The sequence below is a fragment of the Suncus etruscus genome, chromosome 7, assembly GCF_024139225.1.
Source record: "Suncus etruscus isolate mSunEtr1 chromosome 7, mSunEtr1.pri.cur, whole genome shotgun sequence".
Classification (NCBI taxonomy): Eukaryota; Metazoa; Chordata; class Mammalia; order Eulipotyphla; family Soricidae; genus Suncus; species Suncus etruscus.
This window is the reverse complement of record NC_064854.1, coordinates 89,309,565-89,317,080: the sequence shown is the minus strand read 5'-3', so window position 1 is coordinate 89,317,080 and position 7,516 is coordinate 89,309,565. Positions and strand designations below refer to the sequence as shown.

At 36.4% G+C, this 7,516-nt stretch overlaps 1 non-coding gene across 1 annotated transcript; it reads left to right on the top strand.

The window, feature by feature from the left end:
- Window positions 1-7,078: 7,078 nt before the first annotated feature.
- On the top strand, window positions 7,079-7,211 carry LOC126014806 (small nucleolar RNA SNORA51). The gene has a single exon (XR_007497797.1). It is a non-coding gene; the product is annotated as a small nucleolar RNA SNORA51 (small nucleolar RNA).
- Window positions 7,212-7,516: the final 305 nt, after the last annotated feature.

Genomic DNA, 7,516 nt, shown 5'->3' with positions numbered 1-7,516 from the left:
TTCCAAATAAATTTCATATGTTTTTTATCCACTTCTTTGAAGAATGTCATGGGTATCTTTAAAGAAGTCGCATTAAAGCTGTACAATGGTTTGGGGAATATTGCCATTTTAATAAAGTTAATCCTGCCAATCCATGAGCAGGGTATTTCCGCCTGTCCTCTCTTATTTTTTGGTGCAGGGGTTTATAGTTTTCTTTCTATAGGTCCTTCACGTTTTTAGTCAGTTGCCTCCTAGATATTTTAGTTTGTATGGCAGTAATGAAAATGGGGTTGTTTTCTTAGTGTCCATTTCTTCCCTATCATTATTGGTGTATAAGAAGTCCATTCATTTTGTGTTTTAATTTCATAGCTTGCCACATTGCTTTATGAGTCTGTTATTTCTAGAAGCTTTTTTGGTAAAGACTTTAGGATTTTCTCAGTATAATATTATGTCATCTCTGAACAGTGAGAGTTTGACTTCTTCCTTTCCTATCTGGATTCCCTTGATATCTTTTACTTGCCTAATCACTATAGCAAGTGCGTTCAGTTCTATATTAAATAGGAATGGTGAGAAAAAACAGCCTTGTCTTGTACAAGAATTTAGACAAAAGGCTCTTAGTTTTTCTCCACTGAGGATAATATTTGGGATTGTTTTGCCTTAACTATATTGAGAAAAGTTTCGTTCATTCCCATCTTGCTGAGAGTTTTTATCAGAATGGGTGTTGGACCTTTTCAAATGCTTTCTCTTCATCTATTTATATAATCACATGATTTTTATTTTTCTTGTTGTTGGTGTTGTGTATTATGTTGATAGATTTATGTATCTTAAATCATTTTGCATTCCTGGGATGAAATCTACTTGATCATAGTGAATGATCTTCTTGATGAGGCATTGGATACTATTTTCCAGAATTTGTTGAAAACCTTTGCATTTGTGTTCATCAGGGATATTGCTCTGTAATTTTCTTTCTTTCTTTCTTTCTTTCTTTCTTTCTTTCTTTCTTTCTTTCTTTCTTTCTTTCTTTCTTTCTTTCTTTCTTTCTTTCTTTCTTTCTTTCTTTCTTTCTTTCTTTCTTTCTTTCTTTCTTTTTTTTGGCAGGATGTCTGTCTGGTTTTGCTATCAAGGCGTTGTTGGCTTCATAAAAAGTATTGGAAGTATACCATTTTTTTTTCAATTTTATAAAATAGCCTGGTCAGTATTGATACTAGTTCCTCTTAAAATGTTTGAAATAATTTATTCATCAATCGAATTGAGCTTGGGCTTTAGTTTTTGGTCAGACTTGTGATTACAGTTTTATTTTCTTCAATAGTTATAGGGGTTTAGACACTACATCCTCCTTTTTCAAACGTGTCAGGTTATGAGTCCAAGAATTTATCCATTTCTATCAGGTTCTCATATTTAGTGGCATAGAGTTTCTCAAAGTAGTCTCTGAATACCCTTTGAATCTCTCAATCTGTAGTGATCTCCCCTGTTTCATTTCTTATACAGATAATCAAGTTTCTCTCTGTCTCTTTTTTTGCCAATGAATTTGCCAATGGTCTATAAATATTGTTTATTTTTTCAAAGAACCAATTTCTGCTTTCATTGGTCTTTTGGATTGTTTTTTTGGTTTCTACTTCATTGATTTCTGCTCTTAGATTTGTTATTTCCTTCTGTTTCCCTGTTTTTGTTTTCTTTTGTTGATCTTTTTCTAATTCTATAAGCTGTATAATTAAGCTATTCAGGTATGCCTCTTATTCCTGCCTGATGTATGCTTGCAAAGCTATAGATATTCCTCTCAGTATCGCTTTTGCTGTGTCCCATAGGTTCTGATAGTTTGTGTCTTCATTGTCATTTGTTTCCAGGAAATTCTTGATTTTCTCTTCGATTATATCTCGGACCCACTGGTTGTTTAATGATAGGCACTTTAATATTCAAGTGTTACATTTTTTCTTCTGTGTACTTTTGTAATTCACATCTAATTTCAGAGCCTTGTGGTCAGCGAAGGTATCCGCAAAATTTCTAACAACTTGATTTTTTAATATAATATTTATTTTGATCATAGTGGCTTACATATTGTTGACAATAATATTTTAGGCACATATTTACATAAAATCATAGGGGATTCCCATCACCAATTTGTCCTCCCTACACCTCCGTTTTTGTCCTACCTCCCATATCCTCTTCCCTCACTCCTAGGGCTGCTAGAATATGTGGTCCCCTCTGTACCTAGCCTACTACTTAGTAGTCTTGCCCCTGTTGGTCTTGGTGCCTCCCTTCTTAACTCCTCTAACTGGGAGGCAGGACTAGCTAGTTCAAGTTACGTCTAACCACTTGATTACTTGATTTTATGCCTGTATATTTTATGTGCTAGAATGTGGTCTATCCTGGAGAATGATCCTTGTACATTGTAGAAGGATGTGTATCAAAGTTTATGGGGATGGAGTTTCATATATGTATCTACTAGTCCTCTTTCTTCCGTTTCTCTTTTCAGGTCTAGTATATTTTTGTTGGGTTTTAATCTGGTTGACTTATTAAGTGACAGGGCATTGTTGAGGTCTCCCACAATTATTTTGTTATTTTTGATATCCTTTTTTAGATTTGTCAACAATTGTATTAAATACTTTCCTGGTCCCTTGTTGGGTGCATATATGTTTAGGAGAGTATTTTCTTCTTGCTGTACATCCCTTGATTAGTACAAAATTTCCATCTTAGTCCTTTGCAACATTTTCTGAGTGTAAAGTTTGTGTCATCTGATATTACTCTGGACACTCCAGCTTTTTTAAGGGTATTTTTTGCTTAGATGATTTTCCTACAGCCTTTGATTTTGAGTCTATGTTTGTTCTGATTATTCAGGTGTGCTTCTTGTAGGCAGCAGATTGTTGTATTCAGTGTTTTGATCCATTTAGTCACTCTGTGTCCTTAATGGCTGCATTTAGTCCATTAACATTGAGAGAGATAATTGTCATGGGATTTAGTGCCATCTTTGTGTAGAATTTTGGTTTGTATGTTGGTCAGTCATGTCTTAAAGTAGACCTTTCAGTTATTCTTTTAAGGTTGGTTTTGAGTCTGTAAAGTTTCTGAGCAGTTGTTTATCTGTGAAGCTATATATACTTCCTTTAAAACTGCAAGTGTGTTCTGCTGTTTGCAGTATTCTAAGCAAAGCATTTATTTCATTGAGTTTTGTCACTATGTACCTTCTGCCTTCTGGCCTTGAGTGTTTATTGTGACATGTCTGCTGTAAATCTCAAGGATGCTACTTTGAATGTAATTTCCCTCTTTGTTCTTGCTGCTTTCAGTATTCTGTCTCTCTCTATGGGAGTCATCATTCTTACTAGGATGTGTCTTGGGGTGCTTTCCTGGGGTCTTTTTTAGCTGGCACCCTTAGACGTGCGGGATTTGGTCGCATGTATATTTTAGCTTTGGTAGTTTCTCTATGTTGATGCTCTTGACTGTTGATTTTTCCTGGAGATTTTCTTCCTGGGTCTCGGGATGCCAATGATTCTTAAGTTGTTTCTGTTGAGCTTATCAAAGACTTCTGCTTTCATCTGTTCTTAGTCTTAGAGTAATTTTTCTACTGTGTGATCATTTACTTTGTGGCTTTTTTCCCAATCTCTTCTGCTGTATGGACTTATTTTTCATCACATCTTCCAGCTCACTAATTCTATCTTCAGTTGTTGTTACCCTGTTCAAGAGGCTTTCTATTGAGTTTTTCATTCCATCTACTGAGTTTTTCAGACCTGTAATTTGACTTGTTATTTAAATTTGGAGTTTTCTGATTTCTATCTTCATATTCTCTTGATTCTTATTAGTGTTCTGTTCAACTCGATCTATGCTTTCTTTTTTTATTTCTTTATTTTTAGATTTTTTTCTTTATGTAAACATCTTGATTACAAATATGATTGTGATTAGGTTTCAGTCATGTAAAGAACACCCCCTTCACCAGTGCAACATTCCCACCACCAATGTCCCAAATCTCCCTCTATCCCACCCCCACCTGTACTCCATACAGGCTTTCCAGTTCCCTCATTCATTCACATGATTATGGTAGTTCCATAATCTCACCACTCTTTGTGGTGAGCTTCATGAAGTGAGCTGGAAGTTCCAGCTCTCCTCTCATTGTCTCTGAGGATTGTTGCAAAAATGACTTTTATTTTTCTTAAAACCCATAGATGAGTGAGAATATTCTGCGTCTCTCTCTCCCCCTCTGACTTATTTCACTCAGCATGATAGATTCCATGTACATCCATGTATAGGAACATTTCATGACTTCATCTCTCCTGATGGCTGCATAATATTCCATTGTGTATATGTACCACAGTTTCTTTAGCCCTTCGTCTGTTGAAGGGCATCTTGGTTGTTTCCAGAGCCTGGCTATTGTGAATAATGTTGCAATAAATATACATGTGAGGAAGAGTTTTTTGTATTGTATTCTTGTGTTCTTAGGGTATCCCTAGGAGTGGTATAGCTGGGTCATATGGGATCTTGATTTCCAGATTTTGGAGGAATCTCCATATCACTTTCCATAGAGGTTGGACTAGCCGGCATTCCCACCTGCAGTGGATAAGAGTTCCTTTCTCTCCATATCCCCGCCAGCACTGATTGTTCGCATTTTTTGTGATGTATGCCAATCTCTGTGGTGTGAGATGGTATCTCATCATTGTTTTGATTTGCATCTCCCTGATGAATAGTGATGAGGAGCATTTTTCATGTGCCTTTCGACCATTTGTATTTCTTTTTTATCAAAGTGTCTGTTCATTTCTTCTCCCCATTTTTTGATGGGATCAGATGTTTTTTTTTTTCTTGTAAAGTTCTGTCAGTGCCCTGTATATTTTGGATATTAGCCCCTTATCTGATGAGTGTTTCTCCCACTTGGTGGGTGGCTCCTGTATCCTGGGCGCTATTTCTTTTGAGGTGCAGAAGCTTCTCAGCTTAATGTATTCCCATCTGTTGATCTCTGCTTCCACTTGTTTGGAAAGTACAGTTTCCTCCTTGAAGATGCTTTTAGTCTCAGTGTCATGGAGTGTTTTACTGACGTGTTGTACTATATAACTTATGGTATCAGGTGTGATATCAAGGTCTTTAATCCATTTGGATTTGAGTTTTGTGAACGTCCTCCATATATCTTCTTTAAACTTTATATCTGAGAAACTAAGTGGTTTGCCATTTTCCGGTCATCAGAGTTACTATCTTTATTCTCTATCCCTGGTTTTTGGTCTGCATTGTTTCCCCATTATAATGCCTATATTGTGGATTTTTCTACATGTTGTAGTGGTATTCATTGGCTAGGTGGAGTGCTTGGTTGTGAAGCTTCATGGATGCACTCCTCTGGCTCCACCTCTTGTGGGTGGGATGACTCACCTCAGGAGAAGATGAGCCCTCTGGGAAAGATGCCAGAGAGGATCAAATTTCCCTGGCCAAAGCAAGCAGAGCAAAGGCCAAAGATGTCTGCCGTGCTCAGAGGCCCAGCAGAGTAAGCTAATTCCACAGTCTCTGCGCAGGAAAGACTCACCTCAGGAAAGGGTAAATGACTTTTTAACCCATGAAAATCTTCTTAAAAGTCTGACATAGTCTTATATGCTGGTATAGGGCATGCTGACACTTATCCAGCTTCAGTGACAAGTGATTAGACTCAATCTTACTACTGCATCTCATCCAGTTCCAGGTGCCATCACTTATTCCTCTACTTTTTCTGATATCTGAGTAAATGACTGCTGCATCTGATCCAGCCACCAGGTATGTTGCTTTCTGGTGCTCAGTCCTCTGTTCAGCTTTTATGGAATACAGAGTGCAGCAGGAGTCTGGCAGCTCAGCCTCTGTAATTGGAATCAAATTCTTCACGAGAGGAAAACTGGTAATATGAACGGCTGAATATAAAATATGAAATAATGAAACCACACACAGAGTATGTGAGGTAAACACATCTTCAGTGTGTGGTTTCATTATTTCATATCTCATATTCGGCCACTCGTGTTACCTGTTTTTCTCTCATGATGGATTTTCTCCCCACTAGAGATGCTGGGATGCAAGACACCTGCAGCATTTGGCACTCAGCATTTAGGGGCCATCGAGGAAAGCAAGCTGTCCCCCTCTTTTCTTTTCTTCTTATTTTTGTTTCATTTTTATTTTTAGGTGCATGAAGCAGGAACCTCATCAGAGTGCCTACGACTCCCTGAACAGCAACAGGTTTAAGACAAGAAGGTAAACAGATTTTTTCTAATGTTTACTGTAGAACTTCATAACTACATTAACTAAACAACAATTAAAGTCAATTTTCCAGGTTGTATGTACATAAAGTTAGTCCCTGGCTATTTAAAGTATAGGATGGACATTCTGGAGTCTCATGAACAAAAAGACACACACACACACAAAAAACGCCCATCTGGCAATATCCTCTTCTATATGGAGACAGATTAGTAATCTTACATGTGATAGACCTGAATTAGAACCTATGGCTCTAAATGCTAAATTAGAAAATCATGGGCCTTCTGTGATTATAAATCCTGTAAAAGGACGTAAAAACTGGAGAAAAAAGCCTTTAGAATAGACCTCTGTTGGCTTTGGCTTCTGCTCCTCCTATGCAAAGTATTAGAAATTTTATAGAAATAACCAGTCCATATACTGCAGCTTCTGGTGCTGCAGAGTTTTGTTCTTTTGTAATGTTTGAGAAATATGTGGAGTCTTAGGGCAACCTTTGCTTTATAGAAATTAAGAACTAGGAAGTAAAAGAATTTTAATATCTATAATAATTCAGGGAAAGAAAATATTAGGACTTTTGGATACAAGTAAGGATATTTCTTGAATTCTCAAATGGACTGGCCCTATTCTTGGGCTATTGTACATGTTTCATCTTTTTTTATTGGGCCTAGTATTAGCAAATAATGGGGCTAAAAGTGCAATTATTTTAACTTGGCATGGTGTAAGCAAAGGAACTTTCCAGCCCTATATTCTACCTCACTTATTATTTACCTTGTGTGGAAGAGATAAACTAAAATGTGTCTAAACATTATGGTAACTAACATTTAAAAATAAGTGAAGTTTTACTATAAGTCTCTGCTCAATGTTATGTAAAAATAATAGTCTTGTTTTGTTAACTATAGAAAAAGAAAAAAACAGATAAGGCCTCCCAATTCTAACCACAGGCTGTGTTCTTTACACTGACTGTATAGAATGAGGCAGTACAGTAAAAGCACTTCATATACACCTCTATCCAGGCCCTTTGCCTGATCTGTATTGTGAATTGGGGGACAAAAAAAGAAAATTACATGAAATATCTGATGCAACAAAAATAGGAATTTATCAACTAAGAATTTAAAGAAAGAAATAAATGGACTTAATAATTTCTTCTATTCTTCCTCTTCTTAAACTACTATTTAACTAGAGCTGGCTCTTACTCTTCTAAAGAGGCCTTCTTTTCCAAAAAACTTTTTTCTGATATATAGCCTACAAAGATCTGGTGGGAAAGTTTGGAGACGTCTAAAAATTTTCCACATATTTTTCTCATCTCATATCTTTAATCTGTAACTCATCTTTAAATTGTTTGTCAATTTATGTGCTG